Raw genomic sequence first — 26,921 nt, forward strand, 5'->3', positions numbered from 1 at the left:
CCATTTTTCTAAATGAGAAAAGGATATGATATAAATTATTCACGATGTCAATTTTTATGAGAATGGAAACGTCCAATTTTGGTGGCAGATCGTTGTATAGATCAATAGGTATTGTTTCTCATTATTATGTTGGTTATTAGCATAAATCATACGTACAAGACTTTGACTACATTATTACAAAGTATATTGACATGTATAATTTAGGGATGGAAAATGAGTATGCACTCCTAAATATTAATTTAATTGGTAGTTCCCAAATTAGTTTCCAATTTGTCTAACATTGTATGCGTCATTTGTAACTGAGGCCATAGGTTTCATAGATATATGAGGATATATTTAATGAATATCTTTGGGATCAACATTGTTCCAAGATGAGGAGTTAGAGTTGGGAGCCTATTCATTAAAATTATGAAGAGTCCATTTGTCATATTTTCAAATTAATTACATCGAAATAGAAAATAGCACCTAATTCAGCTTCATTTGCATTTTCGCATACCATGAACATAAGGGATATTGGCCATAAGCGTTCTACGCTTATGAATTTTGTAGAAGGGAATGGAATAATTAAAACCATATACGGTGTAATTCAATTGGTAATATATAAATTTTGGCTATGAAATAAATCAAACAACTCCTGTTCTTTGCCTAACTATATGTGTAGTATGGTTTCAATAATACTAAGAATGAGACCTTCTTACCTAAGTGACACCTCTTAGAATACTCACATAAGTATGCACTTTTCCTATTGAACACAAGTTACTATTCGTGTCGATAGTTATATATATCAATGACATTGTAACAATTAAATTCAACAAAATATTAAAGTACCTTTACACTAACATATAGTACATAACTTTCTATAGAAGCTATAGTTGGAGTGAAAAGCATCAAATCCCATTGTAGGATGAATTACTCATTGGCTTCTCAATTTGGGAGTAGTCGATCGGTAGACTAACATAGGTCGACCGATCATATTTAATATAATTTGAAATGGCTATGGGTCGAGGTTGCGGTTGATCCGAGGCAGTTTGCCGATACGTACTGCATGTGTTTAGCCATAGTTTAACAGCATAAAAGTATGATGAAATGTAATAGAATGTGAAGTGAAGACATGTGTAATTGTTCCGTCTTCAAATCTTCTTACCAATTACAAGAATAAACCTATTTCAAAAGTAGTGAAGTCAATGAAAGATATCGGAAATTGAATTTAAGAAAAAAAATAATCAACTTAAGTTATTATGCAACTTAATAATTATAGAAAATACCTTAGTAAAATAAGAATAATCAATAACTTAAACGACCAGGAAATATTGACATTAATTTATATGTATTTATATAGCAATTAGTGAAATTAATTTATATATTCCATTGATTAAAATATGGGCACCATGAAATTGAAAGATATATTCCATTTTTTTTTAAATGAACTATTTAGAATGACGACATAAGTTATTATAAACCAAGTTATGTTTTTAAATAATTTTTTAACAAGTTTTTGATTATTTTATTATTAATATTTTATAATCTAATATACTCATTTTTAATGTTTTTAATGTATAACTAAAAAAATGTGATGTATATTCCTTACTAAATAGATATTAATATATTACTTATTAAATAGTCATTGGTTCGTGTTGTAACCCATGACCACTAAACCTGATAAACCCAAATTATTGTAATATCTAAAATTTATGTATTATATATAAATTGTATAATAATAGAATATGTATAATTTTGAAAATATAAGTTATCATATAAAATTTTAATTTACTATTAATATTTTTGAATTTGATATACTCATTTTCAATTTTTTTCTTTTTATGTATAACCAAATAAATGTCATATATATTCCTCACTAAATGCACATTAATGTATTAGTTAACGCATTAAATAACTGTTGGTTCCTGTTATATTATCCATCTATAATAGAATATGTATATATTTTAAAATTACAGTTATCAGAAAATATAATTTAATTATTAATATTATAGAATCTAATATAATAAACATTCATTTTAAAAATAGAATATATTAATTATAAATATATAATTTAGTTATATATTCGTTTAAAAAAAAATTCGAATGTTATAAGAAGATGAAGATCAAAGGGTGAAGGAGAGGAAGTGGGAAGGCCAAACCATTATTCACATTCCTGTCGGTAATAGTGCTCACTCGTCTGATGGACCGCCATCACTGGGTTTTGTGTCTATTTAGTTGCTCTGAGGTGGAAATGGGATCGGAAAATGAAAAGACCTTTGTGGAACTCCTATGTAAAACCCTATGTCTACCAAATTATTCACCCTCTCCTTACAGTGATCCCAATTGTAGCCACACTTGGTTTGTAGAGGAATGGAATCCGATGGAAGTGCATCGGTGGGGGACAAGGCGAAAGGGAAGCGACCTATGCTAGAACCAAATACGGAGGCACGAAAAAAAAAAAGAACTATGATACATGCATGTTTAAGACCCTGGATTAGGAAAGAGATATTTTGTTTTTTTTCACCCACTGAACTATCGTCCTGGGTAGGAAAATTAATTTTGGTGAGTTGAAATACTTTGGATTTGAGCACCTTTTTGGTGCCCAGGGATGACTACCTCTTGTTTCTATGAATGAGGTTTTCTACCCACGACTAGTGAGCTGCTTTTATTCTAATTTCACTTACTAAGATGGGAAACCAATTAAAGCATACGTCAACAGGGTTGAAATCAAGTTTGGTGTTCAGGAGCTGTGTGAAATTCTTGAGATTGAAGATGAAGGAATAAACATTTATGAATTCAAGAGTTAACCAAATTGGATGGTTTTAAGCCAGGTGAAGCGGTTCAAAGGAAGTGTGGCCTTAAGTCTTCGAATGTGGCAACCAGACCAGTAGTTCATAGTTTGACGGTGCTCAGTCAGATACTTCAACACATGATAAACTACATTTTCCTTCTTAAGGAGGGGCATCAAGATGAAGTTTCCTATTTTGAGGCGTTTTTGGTTGACTGCATCTTGACATGTAGGAGAGTTAACAATGGATATGAAAATTTTCAGCACATGAAAAAGTGTTCACGTAGCATGTTGTCAATCCTTATTAGATGTTCATTACGAAGATAATGAAATGTTGTGATGTCATATTATGGGGGGTGCTAGAAATGCGTAGGCTGAAAGCTTATCATACTTACAATATTGCAGCTCTTGGTCATATGAAGTTTGGATTATTAGAGGATAGGACATTGTAGGGACCCCTCCCCCTGATAACACGTGGCACACATCTCCTGGTGACGCGTGGCACACATTCTCATCCGGATCAACCTCATCCGGATTTTCCCCAAGAGTACACGTGGCGCGTCTCTCTTATCCGGACCCCCTCAAGGAGAGGCACATGACACTCACAAACATTACATCCGGACGACTGCCACAGCACATCCGGACGACCGACATACACTATTCGGATATGTTTGTCTGGATCATTGACTGAAGTAAGCAAGTCTTACACGTTATCACAACAGCCTGCCATGGCCCACATTCCGCCACCTGCAGGGTGAAAGGACAAGAATGAAGTGACAGCAAGTCACTTCCTACGATCACTTCCCACGATTTCTGACAATCGCAGCAACTACCACGATCTCTATCAGCCGCCCGTAGGGTGATGATGGCCCTGCCACCACCTAGTGTCATCATGACAACACAAAATATCTCCCTGCCATTAAAGAGAGAAACAAAGCCTCTGATACTATATATATGAACCTTCACACAAAGAAGAAGGTAAGCTTGCTATACCTGGTAAAAGGCCAACTGATTTATCTCTATCTCTCTAACCATGGCTGACAAAACCATCGGAGGATGCGTCCGGACACCCTGTCCGGATGCCTTTTGCAGGTATTACGATTGAATCAAGAATCTGTATTGGTTGAGATCGTGTGTCCACCCATTTGGCAACTACGTGGATTATCAGGGACGCGAGGCCTCAACATTGGCGTCGTCTGTGGGAAAATATCACTGATTCAATCACCAGCAAAAATGGCCACACCTTCCCAAAGCCGTTCATCTGGTAGGGAAGGGGAAGATAATTCTGAATGGCGCCAAGCCATCGAAAGAAGACAGTTGGCAAGCGAACGACAACTGAAAGCTCTCCTCCAGGAGACAGAAAAATTAAGAGAGGAAAACGCGGTACTACGCATCCAGGCTTCAACATCGGGGCCTCCTCGTCGCCAGTGTTCGAGAGGCCAGATAGCAAATTCAAGGCCAGAACCAAAGTCAATATATCCTGGGGCAGCGGGAGCTATCCCAGAAGCGTACAACGTGAGGCCACATGAGCCACACACGCCCATGCCTCGAGCTCCCCAGGAGGAAAGCTCGAACTCAACTCATTTCTCAGCAAAAAGACAACGCGATAGAAAATCCCAATTGTCAAATTCAATGCGAGCAAGACTAGGCCCACAAGAGCCTGGGAGATCAAGACCACCAGCAGCCACAACCGGAAAGCAACCCCTTACCCTGTGGTCACCCCCAAGGTGCAGAAAGTGCTCCCGCACCGTGACCCTATGGTCACCCCCATGGTGCGGAACGTTCACTCGCACCTAGCGGCGCAACAAGATGGGAGAAACCTCCCAAACGAGCCACCCATTGGCTCCATCAGCAAAAGGCTGGACGACATGCTCTCCACGCCTTTCTACTCTCACATCATTCATTACGAGCCCCCAAGGGGATTCCTCGTACCAAAATTCTCCACATACGATCGGTCCAGTGACCCCTTCGACCATATCATGCATTATCGATAGCTCATGACGCTCGATATTGGCAATGACGCGCTGCTGTGCAAAGTATTCCCTGCTAGTCTACAAGGGCAGGCCCTTTCATGGTTTCATCGCCTACCTCTCAATTCTGTTGGCAATTTCAGGGACTTGTCTGAAGCTTTCATGGGACAATACTTGTGCTCCGCTCAACACAAGTAGAACATCAGCACTCTACAAAACATAAAAATGCAAGATAACGAATCCTTAAGGGAGTTCGTGAAGCGGTTTGGTCAAGCCGTGCTTCAAGTAAAGGCTTGCAGTATGGATGTTGTCTTATAGATCTTCAAACGAAGCATCTGTCCAGGCACACCATTTTTTGAATCACTAGCTAAAAAGCCTCCTACAACGATGGATGACTTGTTCAGACGTGCAAACAAATATTCAATGCTCGAAGATGACGCATGAGCAGCCACCCAGCAAGTCCTAGTTGCTGGGCAAGCATCTAGGAGTGGCACGGAAAGAAGTGCCAAACCTCCGGATCGGCCGAGGCCATCCGATCGAAGACAGGAGGGACCAAGTCGACCGGAAAGGCCACCTCTCACGCCACTTTCCATATCATATGAAAAACTTCTTCCTATGATCCAAGGTTTGTCTGACTTCAGGTGGCCTAGACCCCTCGGAACGGACCCAACCAAGAGAGATCATAGCAAGAGATGTGCCTTCCACAAGGAGCATGGTCACATAACAGAAGAATGCAGGTGCCTCCATTATTTGGTCGAAAGGTTCATAAGGGCGGGGCACTTAAAGCAATACCTCCACTCAGAAGCCGGAGGTAGAGACGCTTCCCAAAATCACAACTCTGTCGCCCCCAAAGCCCCACTCGCCCCCAAAGCCCCACTCGCCCCCAAGGCCGTTATAAACTACATTAACGAAGGCCCATCTGATGAGGAGTATGACTCCAAACGAAAGAGACAAAAGTTGTTGAGAGCTGCATCAGTGCATGAGCGTATCAACTCCATCCAGCCTGGATTAACTGGAGGGGGCCCTCGCCCCATAGATGGGACAATCATTTTCCCACCAGTAGACCCCACCCGGACACTGCAGCCCCACCGCGACGCCCTCATCCTATCCTTAGAAATAGGAGACTTCGATGTGAGACGCATTCTAGTTGATCCAGGCAGCTCGGCTGATCTTGTACAAGCATCAGTCGTTAGCCACATGGGCCACAGTCTCACGGGCCTTGAAAACCCTGGACGAATCTTGTTTAGATTCAATGGGTCATCGACTACTTCCTTGGGAGACATTGTACTGCCGGTCCAAGCTAGCCCAGTCACTCTCAATGTACAATTTTCGATGGTACAAGATTTATCACCCTTCAATGTCATCTTGGGGCGCACATGGCTACACTACATGAAAGTCATCCCCTTTACATATCATCAAATGGTAAGTTTCCTTACCAAGGATGCACAAATTGATCTATATGGCAGCCAGTTAGCCGCTCGCCAATGCTACCAGATAGCACGAGAAGCAGGGACCAGCTAGGAGGATGCATCCCTCCCTGAGTCCAGCCATGCACGTAACCAATAGCAATTATTGGGTCCGACGAACAAAGATCCTCCAACAGCGGATCCCTTGCAAACAATTCAAATTTCGAAAGAAGGAACTCACCTTACCAACATCAGTTCCCTCCTGACACCCGAAGAGATTTAGAATATACAGAACGTCCTCAGACAAAACCACGACGTCTTCGCATGGGTACATTCTGATATGACAGGAATTCATCCCTCCATTACCTCTCATAGACTCAACGTCTTACCAACAGCCAGACCCATCCGGCAGAGGGTTAAGCGTTTTCACCCGAACAGACAAAAAAATATCCAGAATAAGATGGACAAGTTGCTAGAAGCCGGATTCATCATAGAAGTAGATTACCCGGACTGGTTGGCAAATGTAGTAGTGGTGCCCAAAAAAGAAGGCAAATGGCGAGTATGCGTCGACTACACCAACCTCAATAATGCATGCCCAAAAGACAGTTTCCCTTTACCACGAATATATCAAATTGTCGATTCCACTACTGGGCAAGGGATGCTCACTTTTTTGGACGCCTTCTCCGGATACCACCAAATCCCCATGTCTCTGGATGATGAAGAAAAAACAGCCTTCATAACACCACACGACCTCTATTGCTACAAAGTCATGCCATTCGGGCTCAAAAACGTTGGTGCCACTTATTAGAGACTGATGACAAAGATCTTCAAACCTCTGATAGGCCACACGATAGAGGTATATATTGATGATATCGTGGTTAAAAGCAAAACCCGAGAAGAGCATGTTCTTCACTTACAAAAAGTTTTTCACCTCTTGAGGAAGTATGGCATGAAGCTGAATTCTTCTAAATGCGCCTTTGGCATAAGCGCTGGCAAATTCTTGGGGTTTATGGTCAGCCAAAGAGGTATAGAAGTCAGTCCGGATCAAGTCAAGGCAGTTATAGAAACACCACCACCCAGGAACAAGAAGGAGTTACAACGCCTCATAGGCAAGCTCGTCGCGCTAAGGCGTTTTATAGCCCGCTTCACTAATGAATTGCGACCCTTCTTCTTGGCAATACGAAAAGCTGGAACAAACGGATGGACGGACAACTGTCAAAACGCTTTTGAAAAGATTAAACACTGTCTTATGCAGCCGCCCATCCTGAGCAGCCCCATCCCAAAAGAAAAATTATACATGTATCTGGCTTTATCAGAGTGGGCAATCAGCGCTGCTCTATTCCGCTGCCCCTCACCTAAGGAGCAGAAAACTATCTACTACGTCAGCAAAGCATTGGTGGACGTAGAAACCAGGTATTCAAAAATGGAACTAACAGTCTTAGCCCTTCGAAGCGCTGCCCAGAAGCTCCACCCCTATTTCCAAGCCCACCCGGTGGTCGTGCTGACCGACCAACCCCTTCGTAACATTCTGCACAAACCAGACTTAACCGGAAGAATGCTGCAATGGGCCATCGAATTGAGCGAGTTTGGAATCGAATTCCAACCCAGATTGTCCATGAAAGGCCAAGTAATGGCTGACTTCGTGCTGGAATATTCCCGAAAGCCTAGCCAACGCCAAGAATCAAGTGAAAAAGAGTGGTGGACTTTGCGAGTTGATGGAGCCTCACGATCATCCGGGTCCGGAGTCGGGCTTCTGCTACAATCCCCAACGAGGGAACATCTGAAACAAGTCATCCAGCTAGGATTCCCCGCCTCCAACAATGAAGCAGAATATGAAGCCATCTTATCCGGATTGGCCCTCGCCTTGGCTTTATCCGTCTCCAAGCTCCGTGTCTATAGCGATTCTCAACTCGTGGTCAGTCACATCCAGGAAGAATATGAAGCTAAAGATGAGCGCATGGCACGATACTTAGCTAAGGTGAGAGATACCTTACAACGATTCACCAAGTGGACGATCGAAAAAATCAAACGAACTGAAAATGGACGCGCAGACGCCTTGGCAGGCATAGTTGTCTCCCTCCCCATCAAAGAAACCATATTTTTGCCTATACATGTGCAAGCCAACTCTTCCGTCGCGGAAACCTCCACTTGCAACGCCATTGAGGCAAACCAAACAGATAGCCAAGAATGGACAAACAATATTATACAATACCTCCGGACAGGTACTTTGCCCCAATATCCCAAGCAAGCACACAAGATCCGGGTGCAAGCCGCCTGTTTCACTCTGATTGGGGGGCACTTGTACAAGCGCTTTTTCACGGGTCCCTACCTTCGGTGCCTAAGTCATTCAGAGGCCCTGCATGTGTTAGCTAAAATGCATGAAGGAGTATGTGGCAATCATTCTGGAGGACGGTCTCTAGCGCATAGGGCCCATTCGCAAGGATATTATTGGCCCACCATGAAGAAGGATGTCGTAGCCTATGTAAAAAAAATGTGATAAATGTTAAAAGCATGCTCCCATTCCCCATATGTCGTCGGAGACATTGAAACCAATCTCAGGCCCCTAGCCCTTCGCACAGTGGGGCATGGACATAGTAGGACCCCTCCTAGCCGCTCCCGCCCAAAAGAAATTTCTACTTATTGCCACGGATTACTTCAGTAAATGGGTGGAAGCTGAAGCATATGCAAGCATCAAAGACAAAGATGTCACCAAATTCGTATGGAAAAACATCATCTGCCGCTTTGGAATCCCTCAAACCATTATAGCCGACAACGGTCCACAATTTGATAGCATCACATTCCGGAATTTCTGTTCAGAACTGAACATCCTGAATTCATACTCCACACCGCGTTATCCTCAAAGTAACGGGCAAGCAGAAGCCACAAACAAAACGCTAATCACTACCTTAAAGAAAAGGCTCGAGCAAGCCAAAGGAAAATGGGTGGAAGAGTTACCCGGCGTCCTGTGGGCCTATCGAACCATACCCGGGCGGCCAACAGGAAACACTCCCTTCGCCCTTGCATACGGTATGGACGCAGTCATTCCTACCGAAATAGTGTTGCCCACTATCCGGACTGAGGCAGCAAAGCAAGATGATGCAAACGCGGAGTTAGGAAGAAACTTAGACTGGGCAAATGAAGTAAGGGAAAGCGCAGCCATCCGGATGGCAGACTATCAACAAAGGGCATCCGCTCATTACAATCGCAAAGTAAGGGCTAGAAGCTTCAAAAATGGTACGCTGGTCCTTAGAAAAGTTTTTGAAAATACTGCCGAAACAGGAGCATGGAAATTTCAAGCCAACTGGGAAGGACCCTATATAATATCTAAGTCAAGTAAAAGTGGAAATTATCATCTACAAAAGCTAGACGGAACTCCATTACTCAAACCGTGGAATGTGTCCAATTTAAAGCAGTATTATCAATGAAAGAAAGAAGACAAGCACAAATGAGAATAAAGAATGTTTTATTAATATTTGTGAAGGTGTATACAAAGAGGTCTCCGGACTACAAAAATACAGAAAGAAGATAGCAACAAAAAATTACAAAAAGAAAAGCTATCAAGGAGCAGGCTTGTCAAGCAGCTTCTTCTCTTCACCTGGAGGAATTGAAGGGACATCCCGTTTAATGTCATGTTTCTTCATACAGCAGCGATAGCCGAAGAAGAACATATCATCTACTTGCTTCTGGTAGTCCGCTTCAAGCTCTTCCCTCTCTACAGCAAACTCACCCTCCAACTCTTCTTTTTGCGCTGATAAGCACAACTGCAAATCTTCCTTCTGCTTCTTCTCAATGGATACCTCCGTTTGGAGTTGCCTCACCTCCCCCCTCAAGAGAGCCACCTCATCCTCCGCCTCATGCAAGCGGGCATCCATCGACTCCTCTCGGCTCTTTGCCTCAGCTAAATCCACCCGGAGAGCCTCGTTGTCTCCTTGAGCGGTGGATAAACTGGCTTCGGCTTCCTCCAGTCTCAAGCGCAACTGATTTTCACTGTTTTTGTGCTGAGAGGCGAAGACCTTCATGTAATCAGCGGTCCGCAGCAGGTTAGTAAATAGATCGTGTTGTTGGGCCATGCCGTGAAGACCACTCACCAGCTGCACACAAACACACAAGCAAGAAAAGTGAAATTACAAACCATACCACAAACACATCAGCATGACAAAAAAATCAAGAAGTACAAAACTATCGTTTCCACCACTTCAAACATTTTTGCTGAAGGCATGGCAGTATCCGAGCCGGGAGGAATCCGTTTCAGTTTCTCTTCCAACTCTACATAGCTAAAAGAGCCAGCAGAGATGCAAGCCGCATCATCAACAGGACTTCCCCCTGATGAGGCGTTGGAAGGTGACTCCTCCTCCAGGTCTGGGGCCCCCTCATTTTCAGCCGGCTGGGTCTCTCTGGGAGTACCCTCATCCGGGGCCACCACCAGGACAGCTGGGGTCTCAGTTACCATCTCCGTTTCGCTCCCCTCCGGATGATCATCCTGGACGGACGAGCAACTGACTTCGATGGTTTCCTGGAATCGATCTTGAAGTCGCCCGATGAGGCCGGACTTTAACTTGCGCGCTGAACGCGACCTCTTTGAAGCTGGCCCCTTCATCGGTACAAGGGCAAGAAGGCTTGGCCCGCCAGAAGGCAAACTCTGGCTTTCTGCCCCCATTTCCTCCATTGGGGTTGCCATAAGAGGCAATACTTCCGCACAAATGGCCTCGGTTGTGTCCACATTCGGATGGGGAGAGCCGGGTTGATTTATTGATGCAACTTCTTCAGCCAAAAGAGCCACACGGCCAACCGCCGACATTGAAGGCCCTGAGTGGTTCAGACCCGCAAGATGTCCTGGTCCGCTTGAAATAGAGGGTGGGATAGGATTTTTCGACTCTTTTATTGTTACCTCCTTCTCATAAGTAATAGGAGGACGTACAAACTCCTTCAGAGAAGTGGGGAGTTTCACTTCTTTCCCCTTATTATGAAGAACCAGCTTCCTCCTTTTTTCTGGAGCTTTACCTGGAAGGGAGGTTGCGCTGCGTTTTTTCCCAGGAGCCTTCCGCAAAGTTCCCTCTTTTTTCCTCCTCTCCCGATTGTCAAGGAGTGCTCGTCGTTTCTCAACATCGGCCTCTTTCACCTCCTTGTAGAACAGGAGGTCTTTCATAATGTAGTGCTCCCCAGACACTACCTTCTTTGGTAGCTTCCTTGAGAGGATGTTGATAATGTACGCTTGAGACTCCCGGACAACAGCCAGCAAGTTCCGCGCAGTGAGCAGTGTCTCATAATGCCTCTCAGCAGCAGCTATCTCGAATAACTTATTTAGTCGAGCAAACGACGCCTTTTCTACCCACTCGACTACGTGGCCCCTCTTGTCTGGACCTGCATTATCAGCAACCAAAGGTGTTAAGCCATCTAATAAACACAACAAGAGGAACAACAAGACAAATGCCGGGTAATCCCCACAAACTGACTTACCCAGAAGCTCCAACGAATGGTTTGGGGAAAATGGCCTCTCCGGATGCTCCAGAAGACCAGCCCAGGAACCCCGGACCAACATATGTCCCTTTGTTCCTCCTTTCGTTGAGTCCGACAGCTCAGTCACTAATTGAAGGGAAGGCAGGTGGGCAGCCATGCTAAAAATATCGTTTTTTCCCTTCTTAAGGGAGTAGGCAAAAAACACCTCCAGCAGCGAGAGGTCCAGGTTGAACAGCATATTTAGAATGTTGCATCCCATCAGCACCCGGACTATGTTGGGGTGGATGCAGGCTGGTGGGATCTGTGTGAAGTGAAAGAATTCCTTGAACAGCGACGGGAGGGGGAACTGAAGCCCAGCATTAATCTGCTCTTTGGAGAACACGATGGCATGGTCTTCAGTTTTCTCAGTAGACATGGCCTCTCCATCCATCAGTTCCACCACCACGCCATTTGGGATACTGAAACGTTCGCGGAACTCCTTTACACTCAACTTATCCACAGATTTCTCATGAACATCACCAGACAGGCCAGATGAGGCAGCTCCCTTGATTGTAGACATTTTTTAGCTTGAGACTGAACTGGAACCTACATACAAGAAGGACAACAGTCAAACATAGTGATCCAAAACTCACAAACCCTAAACGACAGACAACTCTCAAGAAAACCTCACACCACCAGTATACCCATCCCAAAACCCTTGACCCTACCAAAGAAAAACCCTCAACCCACATAAAACACAGGGGGGTAACAAAAACCCTCGAAAACATTGACAAAACACGCAGTCGCAAGCAACTTGCCCAAGCAAACTAGCAACAAACCGACAAAGACGAAAGGCAAAACCAAAGACAAAAGCATGACAAACGAACGTACCGAGTGAAAACAGCGAAAAGAGGGTTGAACACCGCAAATGCAGTCACCGGTACGACGCAAAAAGCACCGTCAGGAAATTCTAGGGCTTCACTCAGAAAGCTAAGGTACGTAGAAAGTAGAAGAAGAAACACTCTCAGAAAGGAACGCAGTAGGAAAAAATGCAACAGAAGGCACAGTATGCTATTTATAGGGCAACAGCCCCTCGGAAAACCAAACGTTCAGCTACGCCATCATTGAAACGACACGCTGCTTGGGAATACACAGAGACGACGACTCATCATAAATGCTCTTCTCTCTCTTCACCCCCACTTGCCACGTGACCCAATGAGCGCAAAAAGTAACCTCAGTTTCAAAAAAACCAATTATTTTTAACCCGCCCATTTTGCTTGGGCAAAATGGGCAAGTTAAAAAGGGGGGCATTGTAGGGACCCCTCCCCCTGATAACACGTGGCACACATCTCCTGGTGACGCGTGGCACACATTATCAACCGGATCAACCTCATCCGAATTTTTCCCAAGAGTACACGTGGCGCGTCTCTCCTATCCGGACCCCTTCAAGAAGAGGCACACGACACTCACAAACATAACATCCGGACGACTGCCACAGCACATCCGGACGACCGACATACACTATTCGGATATGTTTGTCTGGATCATTGACTGAAGTAAGCAAGTCTTACACGTTATCACAACAGCCTGCCATGACCCACGTTCCGCCACCTGCAGGGTGAAAAGACAAGAATGAAGTGACAACAAGTCACTTCCTACGATCACTTCCCATGATTTCTGATAATCGCAACAACTACCACGATCTCTGTTAGCCGCCCGTAGGGTGATGATGGCCCTGCCACCACCTAGTGTCATCATGACAACACAAAATATCTCCCTGCCATTAAAGAGAGAAACAAAGCCTCTGATACTATATATATGAACCTTCACACAAAGAAGAAGGTAAGCTTGCTATACCTGGTAAAAGGCCAACTGATTTATCTCTATCTCTCTAACCATGGCTGACAAAACCATCGGAGAGTGCGTCCGGACACCTTGTCCGGATGCCTTTTGCAGGTATTACGATTGAATCAAGAATCTGTATTGGTTGAGATCGTGCGTCCACCTATTTGGCAACTACGTGGATTATCAAGGACACGAGGCCTCAACAGACATGGGGTGGGAAGGAAAATGCACAGCCTGCCAATTTGGATATGCCTTTAGAAGAGGAGAAGGTGGATGAGGAAGAAGATAAGGAATTTACTAGTTTAGAGGGGGCTTTTGGACTGGAAGGAAGTGGACAACAGAAGTCAATCCATGAAACACAAGCACCTGCAAAAAAGTCATGTGATAAATCAATGTCCATTGATAGCCTATGTGTGTAGATGAGCTTGCTTGGAGTTCATTGGGAGGAGATGTCATTAGCCACTAATATGTGTTTGGCATCTTTGGAGAGCCGAACTGATAAGTTCTAGGAGGACTTCAATGCCAGTATCCATCTTCTGACTCGCCAACATGAGGGCCTTATGAAGAAACTGGAAGTCGTGGTCCCACCAGAGCAACCGATGAAGGGATGATGCATGTTACATTGGATTCAGATGTTTTTTGCCACCTAATTTACAAATTTACTACATTTTGGCAATTTTATATACATGCCAAACATGGATATGTTTTTTGCTTTATTAAAGTTTTCGTAATGTGATACTTATGCTGCTATGTGGATATTAAATAAAATGAAAGTTGCTTGCCCTCACTAATAACAAACAACAATCCAAAATACCCCTACTTTTTATGTTAGTGTTTAGGGATAAATGCGCACAACTTTCCTGCTTGACATAGGGGATATTTATCCCAGGAAGCCTCACATGCAAATTTCCAATGTGCTTGTTTCTCTCTAACAATGAGTAATCTAATATGAGGGTCAGAAATGTACCAACTCATCACTGTTAGAGAGAGTTGATCAACAACTTACTTTTCAAAGGAGCATTTCATGGAGGTTGAGAAAAAATAACTGTAAATGAGATTGAAAAGTTTGCCTATTAGAATCGGTAACTTGAATATTTGGGGTATCTATGAAGAGAAGTCCTTAATTGAGATGGGGAAGTTTGCCAATCTGAATCGATAACAAATTTCAATTGAACCATAATGAATAATATATATCTTCATACAATGAGGGAAATAACTCCCAAGTTTCAATAATCGTATGACTCCCAATTTACTTAATGGTTGAATTGAAAAGGATTGGCTTGCCAATATAGGGTTCAACTAAATATTAAAAATATAAGGGACATGTCCAACTCTTGGCCATGCATTAATATTGTTATGAGTACTCCATACAAAGAATGGAGTGAATATTGGTGATCTGATTTCGAATGCTCTCTTGACGATTTAAACCCACAAAATTAAATGAACCAATTAGGGAGAAATTGAATCCAACCGGTACACTTATGTAGCTCGACCGGTACTTATTGAACCATGTAATTTTGGAGAAGGCAATGGGTACCAATTCAGCTCCATCCTCTACCGGTAAACTACATGGTGTTCCAGTAGGTACTGCATGTCATTAGAAATTAAGTGATTTCTATATTCACAATAGAAGCATTTTATTTGGAAATATTTTTCATGTAAACACATGAATTATGTTGTTATACATAAATCTTCCAATTTCTAATTATTGATAAAACCAATTTGTATATGGTTGGAATTAATAATTGAGCTCTAGAAATTGGTATATTGCATGCATCATCTCTATAGCCATAAAGTAGCATTTTAATTTTTAAAATTGGTAATCAATCTTGAAAATTTAATCATAAAACCAATGTCTATATACTTTGTAATGATTATTGAGCTCTAGAAATTGGTATATTGCATACATCATGTCTATAACCATAAAGTAGCATTTTAATTTTTTGAAATTGGTAATCAATCTTCAAAATTTAATCATAAAACCAATGTCTATATACTTTTAATCATAATTGAGCTCTAGAAATTGATATAATGCATACATCATGTCTATAACCACAAAGTAGCATTTTTATTTTTTAAATTGGTAATCAATCTTGAAAATTAATCATAAAACTAATGTCTATATACTTTCTAATGATAATTGAGCTCTAGAAATTGATATAATGCATACATCATGTTTGTAACCATAAAGTAGCATTTTAATTTTTTAAATTGGTAATCAATCTAGAAAATTTAATCATAAAACCAATGTTTATATACTTTCTAATGATAATTGAGCTCTAGATTGATATAATGCATACATCATGTCTGTAACCATAAAGTAGCATTTAATTTTTTTAAATGGTAAATTATCATGTAATTTTTGTAAAAATTTAATTATTTGCACTTTGTAATATAAGCTTTAAAATTTGATGAAATGCATACATAATGTCTATAACCCTTAATTACAATATCTATTTTAAAAGTTATTAAATAAATTAATAATAAAGAATTTTGTAAAATTGTGTAATGGGTTATGTATACCCATGAATCGTAAACCCCTTCACTCTAATCCACCATTATGAAAGTAGTTATAACATTCGTAGCACGACCAGTGGGGTTCCATTAGGTCGACCATTCGATCGGTCTGCATTTCTCTTGTTTGCTCCTCATACATTGTGTTGGGAAGTGAAGTGATAGGCTCATCTTGGGTATTTGTGGCTAAAAACTCCCACATTGCAAACATAGTGGTTCAGCAGATCCTTGGCCACAACATATTCTAAAGTTGATTTTTTATTTCATGGCTTCAAAATGACGTGGTCCGGTGGGGGATAAAGCAAAAAGGAAGCGACCATTATTGAAACCCACTACAGAGGCATAGAAAAAGGCCACCTATGATACCTGAATGTTCAACAATATGGAAAAGAGGAAAATAGGAAAATAGGAAAAGATATTCTGAACTTTTCTCTTATAGGCTTGTCATACCGGGTAGGGGAATAGACTTTGGTGAGTTAAGTTACTTTGGGTTTGATTGTTTATTTGGTGCCATGGGATGGCTACCTCTTGTATCCCTAAATGAGGTTTTCTATCCACAGCTAGTCAAATTTTTTATTCAAACATGACCTACGAGAAGGGAGGTGTAGACCCTTCATTTTGTCCTTTTAACAGGTATGACACCAGGTGTCTTCTCATACTTCTCTTTTGACTCGTAGTCATCTCTTGGTTGCCTTTCAAGCTTAATTTAGGTTCACTTAGACACACCTGACCCATTAGGCACACTAAGCCCATTTAGTTGCACTTGGTCCATTAGGTACACTCCTAGGTCACTTGACACATTTTTTATCACCCTATATCACTTAGGCACTTTTTTAAACCTTCTAGGTCACTTAGCACATTTTTGATCACTTAGGTTCATTTAGGTACTCTTGACCCATTTAGGTACACCTAATCCACTTAGGCTCATTTGGACTCTCACTGTGACCTTGGCCACCTATCGAGCTTAGGTTAGATTTCACTTAGTTGCATTCCCACTTAGCTCACTTAGACACCTCCTTAGTTTAATTTCCACCTAGTTCACCTTGGAAATTCCCTCTTAGGTCACTTAGCCACTTTTCACCTAGGTCACTCAGATGCTTTTTTGGGCTTAATTCCCTTTGATTGATTTTTTTATTGCTTGATTTTTAAGATTAGGTGAGTATTTGGTTTGATTTTGATTTTTGATTGCTTGAGATGAATTTTCGATATTTAATTGTGTCAGATTGATTTTTTATTTTATTTTTTATTGTGTTTTAGGTTAATATTTAGATTATTAATTATATGCATTTGATATTTATTTATTTTTCTTGTTTTATTTATTTATTCATCTACTTATTTGTTTTCAAAAAAAAAAAAAATTTGTCTGTGATTAGTGATCTTATCTTATTATTATTATTATCATTATTATTATTATCATATGAATTAATTCTTAGGTTTTTCTCATATATGCCAGTATTGATATTTTCTATTTTTCTTTTCCAAATTGGCATGATTTTTATTTATTTTCTATTATAAGGTTTTTAATTTGTAGCTCTTTTTTTCATTTATTTATTTATTTTGCATGGGAGTTCGAGAACTCTCAAGAATGCAACAAGAAGGTTGCCAAGTTAAGCGGTGTAAGGAGGGAACTGTACCAGAGAAATTAGATTGCACCATAGGAAATCAAAGAGTCCGCATGGAAAAGTGGAGTTCTGGAAACAATGAGTGGGAAAAATAATACGTGGGAAAAAGGCGTTTGAAGAAAAAAAAGGAAGGTTGGGGTTTTCTGATGGGGAAAGTGGAAAAGCCTGAAGGTGGAACCTTCAGGAGGTTAAAAATCAGTAGAAAGGGCTATGAAAAAAAAAAAAAAAAAGGAACAAAGCAAAAGAAGTGGAGAGGAAAAAAACAGAGAATTGAGGGCATTCAGATTTGAAAGTCTATGTAAAAATAGAGCAAATGGGTGTGGTTCTTATAAGGGTTCCAACCAGCTCTGCATCATCTTTTGGGAGAATTTCTCCAAGAAGTACTTCATTGATCCTAAAAAAAATAATTTTTTTTTGCCTCCTTTTGTTCTTCAACCGGGACTATGGTGGTGAGTCTTGGTGAAATGGGGCTTTTCTCATTCATGGGTTTTGTAGTACATTGCTTGCTTTTAATTGGGTAGGGCTTGATTTTTCATGAGCAGTCCATAAATGGGGCTAGGGTTTCTCATATGAGGGAGTTTTGGGTAAAAAGGGTAGTTCTCATTTATGGGTTCTGCAATCAGAGATTGATCCATTTGCTAATGGAGTTGTTGGTTCATGTACGACATATTTTTTAGTGAAATGGGTTCTTTATGTTGATGGGTTTTTGAATACTGATGCGGCTCGCAATGGGATGCCATTCAGATTTCTGATGTTTGTTCACAAATGTATGTGTTAAAATGTCGTTGCTTCTGGTATTAAGCTCGCTTGTTGAAGTTTATAGATTAAGAAAGGTCTCTGTTTGGGAGAATTGATCCTTAAGTTTCTATCAATTGATGGTTCTAGCGTTGGATTTGTTTAGATTTTCATTTGTTGCTCTATTCAAGTGGTGTTGGTTCATTGTTTTTTTTATTTTATTTTAGTCTGAGGGTTTTCCATTTTCCTAAAATTGGTTGTTGCTAAGAGAATTGGTGAAGCTTTGGTTATCAGGTTTGGTCATTATTTTTCATTTTCAGATTTCTTGAGTCTTAGTGGGTTTTCAGTTCTTGTATTCAAGCATTGTTTTTTTGTTTTCAATTTAATGAAAATTATTATTTTAGGTACTTCAATGGTGGGAAGTGAGACTAAAGGGAAACTTTTAGTTTTTGGATTTGATGCCAGTTTTTCTTATGGAATGAAGCATGATGATGCAAGTGGAATTGGTATAGGGAAAGGTTTCAGGCTCCAAAAAGCCAACAAAAGATGGACAACTAATATTTCTTACAGTTGGTGACAAATCTTTGTATGAAATTGTTGCTCCACTCTCAGACATCATGGGAAAGTCAAGATTCTTTCCTTGGGAGTGTTGGAAATGGAGATACAATGAAACTTGTTGTCAACATGGTGATGGGAACTATGATGGCCTCTTTTTCTGAAGGTTGGTTCTCGGTGAGAAAGTGGGATTGAAGCCAGATGTTATTGTCGAGGTAATATCACAGGGAGCTATAAGTGCATCAATGTTTTCAATGAAAGGTCCTTCAAAGGTGAAATCCCTCTACCCAACTGCATTTCCCTTAAAGTATCAACAAAGAGACCTCAGGCTTGCCCTCGGATTAGCAGAATTTGTTTCCTAGCCTACTCCAATTATAACAGCTGCAAAACAATAATCAATAGCAGCAACAATACCTACCAACACCTCTCTACCGTTGGGATCCTTTCTCTCTCTCTAGCATGACATGCATGGCACACCTCACCACCATGCAGTCGCACCCCAACCATATGCTCACCCACAACCATCCCTCACCACCATGCAACCGCCTTTAACCATATGCTCACCTACACCTCACCACCATGCAGTTGCACCCCACCACATGTAGCCCACATACAACTCAAAGCCTCTCTACAGCCCATATGCAACTCAAAGTCTCAATCTAGCCATCTTCTAGTATCCCATCCAGTGGCCACGTTCCATTCCTTTGTTTGTTTTTTATTTTATTTTATTTTATTTTAATGTTAAAAATTTATTTATTTACTTATTTTATTTATTATGTTTATTATTCTCAAATAACTCTTTAAAATCCTTTTTTTTTTAAATATAATCTTCAAAAATATAATTTTCAAATAGTTTTCTAAATTTCCCAAATTCAATTTTTTAAAATCCCATTTTCAAACAAATTTTCCAAAATCCCAAATTTAATTTTTTTAAATCCCATCTTCAGTCAAATTTTCCAAAATTCCAAAATCCCAAATTTTTTTTTTTTTAAATCCCATTTTCAAATATAAACTCCAAAATCCCAAATTTATTTTTTAAAATCCTATTTTCAAATAAATTTTCCAAAATTCCAATTTTTAAAATTACCATATTCAATCAAAATTTCCAAAATTCCAAAATCCTAAATTTAATTTTTAAAATCCCATTTTCAAATAAATTTTCCAAAATTCCAAACTTATTTTTTTAAAAAAAATTCCATTTCCAAAATTTCAAATTTAATTTTCAAAACTCTCATTTTTTTTAATATAAAAATGAATAAGTTTTCATAATTCCAAAATGATGAAATTTATGAGAATTAATTTATAATAAAAATAAATTGGGCTTTGGCGGGGGCTCGACATTCATAACATTTCTTTTAAAAATAATTCAAGTGAACTATGTGATCGATTTTGTTTGATTTTGATTTGGTTTTGTGTGTGTGTTTTTTTATGCTTGTCATTATACATTGACCTTGTTTTCATGACAGGGCTTTATTACCTGCTACCAAGGTACACTCTCACCCTCACTTTGTTTAAAATTTTATTATCATGACTTGTTTTCAAACTATTATCATTTTAGTATTCATTGATTTTCTAGTTAATTGTCATGTCTGCTTCACCTTATTTAATAGAGACCCATTTTTAGGGGCCTAGAGGGATGCTATGGTCTTTACCATACTTTCCTAATAAGTTACCTGATCCCCAAACCTAGACTTAGGTTTTTCATAGACCGTTTTTTCCAAATAAGGAGTCACACTTAAGGTTTTCTTTCTTATTTTGTTTTCCTAAAAAAATAAAACAAAAATAAGTGGCGACTCCAAGTCTTTTCTAAAAATTATATTTTTCACCAAATAAACAAAAAACGAGTATTGCCAATCAAGTGGGAACGCATCGTGAAAAATATGGGTCCATAGGAGGACCCATTCCAACATCTATGAATGGGGTGGAAATTAAGTTTGATGTTGCCCAACTTTGTGAAATTTTAGGTATTGAAAATGTTGGAATGAAGATATTTGAATCAAAAAGTTGGCCAAAGGTTGGTGGTTTTAGCCGTGTAGAAGCAATGCAAGGGATGTGTAAGTTTCCATTTTCTAATGTCACCACATGACCACAAGCTCACAGTTTGACAGTCTTGAGTAAGATACTCCAACACATGATCAGCTATATATTCATTCCCAAGGGAGGTCATAGGGATGATGTATCTTATTTTGAGGGCTTTTTGGTTGGCTGCATATGGACATTAATTGAATCATTTTCTTGAGGACCCATTGTAAGTATGTAACAAGTTAATGGTTAACAATCACCAATTGTACACTTAATTCAAAATTGAAAGTTTTTTTAAAATAAACCATTATATGTTATACTTGGAAAATAAAATATAAAGTGGTGGATCTCATTCATTTGTGCAACATTCTCATTCGAATATGACATTTGTAGATAGATTTTGTGACATATTGATATTCACAATCCTATTGTGGAATATTTATAGACACATTTACAACATAAACAAATGGCTACTGTCTTCACATTCTTTTGACATTGTCTTCACATTTTCAAAAGAGTTTCATCATTGATTCCATGGAGTGTGATTACACAACATATAATATAAATTGTATATATTTGGAAATAAATATGTACAATGTGTAATTACATTGTTTAGTTACAAAAATATAAATATATTTGTGGACCCGCATTTTTCACGTACACCCCCACTTGATGGCGAGACTCGCTTTTTATAAAGTAAAAATGATGTATTTCATAAAAACTACAGTCGTCACTTCTTTTTATTTTTTATTTTTAAACAGGAAAATGAAATAAGAAACTAAAGCCCTAAGAAACATGACTTCTTAAACTTTTGGAAAAACGTGTCTTTGAAAAACCCAAGTCTAGGTCCAAGGATCTAACTACCTATCAGGAAGGTGCCTTAAAAAAATGTAATACCCCTCTAAACCCTAAAATAAAGGTCTCTATTGACTAAATTAAGGGAAACATGATAATTAATCAATAGATCAAGGATACTAAGAAAAAAGCAATACTGATTTTGTCTAAGGCCAAGCAACATGCTATTCATAACAAAACAAATATACCAATAGAAACACTCATATAAGAAAAGGGGATTAGCGTACTTGAGTTGCGTCTCAAAGTGCTTTCATGAAAACATCAAAGGTTAGTTTAAAAAATAATTAATACAACACTCAACCTATATTTCATCTTATTCAAGGAATCAAGTAACAAATTTGAGCAATCAAGACAATATCAAACACGAGAGTATTCACAAACAAAGTTTGCATATTTACAAAATTAAAGATATAAAAGGTGTAAGGGATGTACTTGGATAGCATGCATAACTTACAATGCACCTGCACATAGCTAGAGTAGGTTAGAACAATTGTAATAATGAATAAATAGGATACAAAACCCTAATATAAATGGTATATATACAACTCAAATGAAATGGTAGGAATCTAAAGAAGCAATAGCTATCATGTAGGACATGCAATACAACTCATTATTAAAGCTAAACTAATTTACATGATTGTCAAAGATATAAAAAATATTGATTAAGACAAAACATATAGCAAAGGGGTAGAATAGTCAAATTCACTTGCAAAATCCTAAACAAATACTTAGAGATATTATTTCAACATGGGAAAAATCATATGACACCATCATTATGTCTATATTACAATACCAAAGCCAAGACCAAGTAAAGATGTGTCAATTAACTCCAGATTAAAAGATAAGTTAAACATTTTATAAAAATTCCAACATGCAATCAGAATAGGAGTCTTCACAAAAAAAAAAAAAAAAAATGTCTTAAAAAAATATATAGAAAGTAAATTTAATTACAAAAAAAATAAAAATTAGGAAACATCCCTACATGTCTAGATGATCATCCAATTGGCTAAACAATTTAATAAAGCTTCATTTAATCCCATTTTACAAAAACATTCGAGAAGGTCTAGAACATGATTGAATTCTAAGTATACATAAATTGAATTTTTTTAGCTAACCCAGAGGTGCTATAAAATCATACAATATTAAGAATGTCTAATTTACAAGAAAAATAAGGTCAAGGTAAAAAGGTACATGATTCAAATTTAAAAACAAGAAAATATCCCCTTTGTTCAAAATCAAGGCAATATAGTGGGTGCAATAGGAGAAGATCATATCTTTTAATTGGGAAAACCTTTTTCAACATTTTATGTCTAAAATAAACTTTAGGAATTATAAAATCAAGTAAAAATATTAAAACATTTTTAAAAAAATTATCTAATAATTTTAAAAACTTAAAAACAATCTATGTCTCTAAAACTAGGTGAAAATAGAACCCGACAAAAGATTAACCTAATAACACCTACTTCAAAAATGTTTTCTAACTCAAACCAAGTTCTAAAATCAAGTTCAAGAAGTTAACATCATATATATACAAGCAAATTTTTAGGAATACTCTAAATAAGTCATATCAAATTTTTATTTTAGATGCATTATAAATCCAACAAGATAACAATAAAAGGTTTTTGAAAAATAATTTTATGTAAGGGCTTCACCTAGTCCCCAATTATTATACACAAATCTAGACTATGGATTCCCATCTATTTGGGACAACAAGCTTGGATTCATGTTTCATTTTTTTTGAACCTATATGATGAATCAAAATTAAACTAACCAAATTTCAAACCTTTTTTTAACATGATGAATTTAAATTAAAACTAACTTAAACTCTAACTTGCAATCAAATAAAATAATGGATCCAAACAAAAACAAAACTAAATTCTAACTTACCATAATCCAAGAGTGGTGCGATTGTTGTTGATACCTGAATGGTGCAGCATCCTTTTTCAAGTCACAATGTGTTCAGTGTGTAGAGATTCCTATGACAGCACGCTGGTTGTCGCCCTTAGTACATGGTTGTGTCTCTTTGAGTTTTACAGTGCATGCTCTCTTTGAAAAGTATCTGGTTTGTGTGTGAATCTGGCTGTCTAAAATCCTTCCTCCTCTCAAAATCTGGCCGCCCTTTCTTTTCTTTATAGATATAATGCAGCTATGTTCTTCCCTCCCCGAAAGCAGCGTGGTATTCCTAATTAAAATAGGTGCAGTCGTGAGTAATGGAGACTCCTACATGAATGTGGCAGCGTGTTTTCTTTATTTTCATATGGAAGCTGCTTTTATATTTATAATTTATTTTTAATTTGATATTGGAAAGTGGCTTTGAAAATAGTTTCTAATATTTACAATGGAAAGTGGTTTCTCAATTTATATATATCACAATTAGAAAAATATTAACAAACTTTAAAAAAAAAATAACTTACCAAATTGACATTAAAAATTTTATATTAAAAATTAACTTACTAAAATTTATTTACATATATACCACTAAAAAATATATATTAGAATACTTTTAAAAAATAACTTTTCAAAATTTTATGTTCGTACGTACCACTAAATATATTAAAACACTTAAAAAAATAACTTACCGAAATTATATTTATGTATATACAACTAAAAAATTTAAATTAAAACATTTTAAAAAAATTAACTTACCAAAAATATATTAAAAGCACTTTAAAAAATAACTTACTAAAAATCTATTTCCATATAAATACCACTAAAAATTTTATAATAAAAGCATTTAATAATAATAATAACCTACCAAAAATTTATTTACCTACATACCATTAAAAATTTTATATTAAAAACACTTTATAGAAAATAACTTACTAAAAAAAATTAAGTGAACTAAAACAAAGCATTTAAGTGACCTAAGCCTAAAAAGTGCCTAGATGAACTGAGTGGAAAAGGATCCAAGTGAAACTTAACCTAAACTCCGAGAGTGGCCAAGGTCATAGTGAGGGTTCAGATGAGCCCCTCAACAAAAGGTCTCTGAAAGTGACTCAAAAGGAGAAAACTGTATGAGTGTCAATAAGCCACCAAGGGACAACTAAGAGGCAAAAGAAAAGTATAGGGGGATACCTAGTCTCACATGTGCTAAGAGGACAAAATAAAGGGTCTATAAAGTTTTGATACAATCATGTTTATGATCGAGTTCTAGGTGATAGTGATTTTCTTCAATATGGAGGATAAATCTTGGATTTGCCATCAAAGCACTAGGAGATATTGCAAAGTTTGATCTCGTTGACGATTAATCATTATCCGATACTAGGGAATACCTCCTTTATAGTTGTATTATGGTGTATTTTTTTTCCTATTTCAGTTGCTTATACCAAGGGATTCCTGTTTAGAGTACCTTATTGATCATTTTTACACATTGGGGCATACCCCATTTATTGAGATTATATGATCTTTTGTTGATTTCATGACCGCTTATTTCATTTGTTGATCCCTATGAGTTATTACTATGGGCATGTACCCTTTTTCATTGAGTTCGTTATCTCAATTGCCTCTTCTCCTGAGCTTGTTAGTTTGTTTTGGCTATAAATAATTTCTTTGTCCTCGTTTTTGTTTTAGGTGTTTTTGGTTGCAGATCTAGTACCCACCCCTCTCTTAGTTTGTTTAGATTATCTCTTATCATTTTAGTTTTCATTTATGGAATTTCTTCATTTTGGTTTCGTTTATGGCATCCATTTCTTTGAGCACCATCTTGGGCATACCCCCTTTATAGCCCAAAGTTGTTTATTACCTCGTATTTCGAAGTTTATCATCATTCCATTGTCATTTGTGACATCCTTTCATTTTAGTTTCCTTTATGGCCAAAGCTGTTCATTACCTTTTATTTCAGAGTTTATTATTGCTTTCAGTTCCACTTGTGACATCCTTTCATTTCGATTTTGTTTGTGGCATCCTTATCTTTGAGTATCATCTAAGGCATGCCTTCCTCACATCCCAGAGCTATTAATTATTTCTTAGTTCAGAGTTTATTATCGCTTTTAGTTTCACTTGTGGCATTCCTTCATTATGATTTTGATTGTGGCATCATTTTCTTTTAGTATTACCTGGGGCAGACCTCTTTCCTTGAGATATTTAGATCCTCTATTTTGGTGATTTGATCATACTTGTTTAGTCAACCTTTAGTGGTTCTATTTGGAGTAAGGGATCATGATCTCTTTTAGGCTCAACTTATAGCCTATATTGTTCATTACATCCACAACCCTAAGTTGTTCATTGCATCATAACCAAGAGTTGTTTATTCATTTACATATTTGATCCTTTCATTATTTTGGTCACCTCTGAGTGGTTTGACCAAGAGTTTGCGTATCACACTCTCCTATTTGGCTGTTATTTTTTAGGGCATTCAAAGCCCATAAACCTGAGTTATTCATTACATTATAACTCTGAGTTGTTCATTGCATCCACAATCCTGAACTGTTCATCATTTCTATTTATCTTTGAGACATTTGATTTAGAGTTTACCTACCACACTCTTCTCATCATCCATTGGTTTTTTAAGGCATTCAAAGCCTATAACCCTGAGTTATTCATTACTTTACAACCCTGAGTTGTTCATTGCATCCATAGCCCCAAATTGTTAATTACATATACATTCTCCATACCTTATCATCCTTGTATGCAAAGTCATTCTTTTCACCCCTTCATATCCTTAAGTTACTCATTACATACTTTTTTCTCTTGTCGTTCTTTTTTCTTGTGCATAATTGTTCCATCCTTGTTGTTACAACCCTATATTTCGAGCTTATCAAATCATGTGAAGAACAAAATTCCTAGTCTTTTTAGTTCTTTGGCATAGTTCACTTGTTCTAGTCATTACTTGTGTTCCCACTCGCACTCTTACACTCGTGATCTTTATCAAAGAGGGGCATATTTGTAGACCCTCCATTTTGTTTTGTTAGCACATGTGCTATTAAGTGTTCTTTTAGTACTCCACAATAGTTCCCAGGTGGCCCATTGTTACACATAAAACCTATCATTTTAAGTGGCCTTGGAGACTCTAGTAGAGGGATTTATCTGATCCCTCATTGTGACCCTTGGTACTCCCGAGTTAAATATAGGATTTTCATTTTCTTTTCTTTTTATGATAGTTCATTTAGGTATACGTTTAGGATAACATACTTAGGCATATTCAGGTACACTTTTTAGGACACTTAGATACTCCTTAGGTCACTTAGGCACCTTT

This window comes from Vitis vinifera, chromosome 14 (genome assembly GCF_030704535.1).
Source record: "Vitis vinifera cultivar Pinot Noir 40024 chromosome 14, ASM3070453v1".
NCBI lineage: Eukaryota > Viridiplantae > Streptophyta > Magnoliopsida > Vitales > Vitaceae > Vitis > Vitis vinifera.